We start from the raw sequence: 341 nt of genomic DNA, 5'->3' as shown, positions 1-341 counted from the left end.
ACCTTTTACTATTGTATTTTCATCTTTGGATTTCTTTTGATCCTTTGATCATCTTTGGACATCTAGTTCTTTCGATCACTAGAGCTTTTGATAATGTTTTTATGATTGAACCCACTTTGGGAGGCTGGCCATTCGGCCATGCCTAGACTTTGTTCTTATGTATTTTCAACGGTGGAGTTTCTACACACCATAGATTAAGGTGTGGAGCTCTGCTGTACCTCGAGTATTAATGCAATTACTATTGTTCTTCTATTCAATTTCACTTGTTCTTTGTCCAAGATATCACTTGTTCTTCAACTTGATGAATGTGATGATCCGTGACACTCATCATCATTCTCACC

This window comes from Arachis duranensis, chromosome 9 (assembly GCF_000817695.3).
Source record: "Arachis duranensis cultivar V14167 chromosome 9, aradu.V14167.gnm2.J7QH, whole genome shotgun sequence".
Lineage (NCBI taxonomy): Eukaryota > Viridiplantae > Streptophyta > Magnoliopsida > Fabales > Fabaceae > Arachis > Arachis duranensis.
The sequence above is the reverse complement of the archived record's forward strand: the minus strand, read 5'-3'. Positions refer to the sequence as shown.